This window comes from Ictidomys tridecemlineatus, chromosome 2 (assembly GCF_052094955.1).
Source record: "Ictidomys tridecemlineatus isolate mIctTri1 chromosome 2, mIctTri1.hap1, whole genome shotgun sequence".
Lineage (NCBI taxonomy): Eukaryota > Metazoa > Chordata > Mammalia > Rodentia > Sciuridae > Ictidomys > Ictidomys tridecemlineatus.
In genome coordinates, this window is record NC_135478.1 from 13964828 (window position 1) to 13965400 (window position 573).

Genomic DNA, 573 nt, shown 5'->3' on the forward strand with positions numbered 1-573 from the left:
CCTGCGCACCATTTTTTCACTGTGCTCCTGGGACTTGGTGTTTACCATGCTGTCCCAAGTCTGTCCCTGCTGGGGCCCCTGTGTCAGGCGCCATTCTGGCTGCTCAAGGACAAACCTTTCTGTCCCATCTGCAGGCCTGAGGAGGCCTGTGCAGCTTCTCCCCGGCTCCACGGGGGAGTGGGCTGGGCTGATGGCCACGTGGGGTCCCTGCCCAGAGTCCGGCTCAGGGCTCCGCTTCCCGCTGGGGGCTGTCACCTCTTTGCCTGTTGGGAGGGGTTCCACTAGGGCCTCAGCCCACCCTGACTCCTAGGCCCTGGAGTCCCTGGGTGGCCCAGGGAGGGACAGGCTGTAAGCCTCCTGGGGACATTTGTCCCTTTGGGGTAGAGGTGGGGCCAGCCAGGGCCCTCCCAGGGAGACTCACATGTGGGAAGATGGGCAGGACCTGGGCTCCCAGGCTGGGGCCCCAGGAGGTTCCCTGTCCACTGCTCCTGCCCACCCCTCTGTCACCCTGGACCACCACGGGCCTGAGCTTGGCCACAGGGACATTTGGACATGGATTAAATGACACAGAGA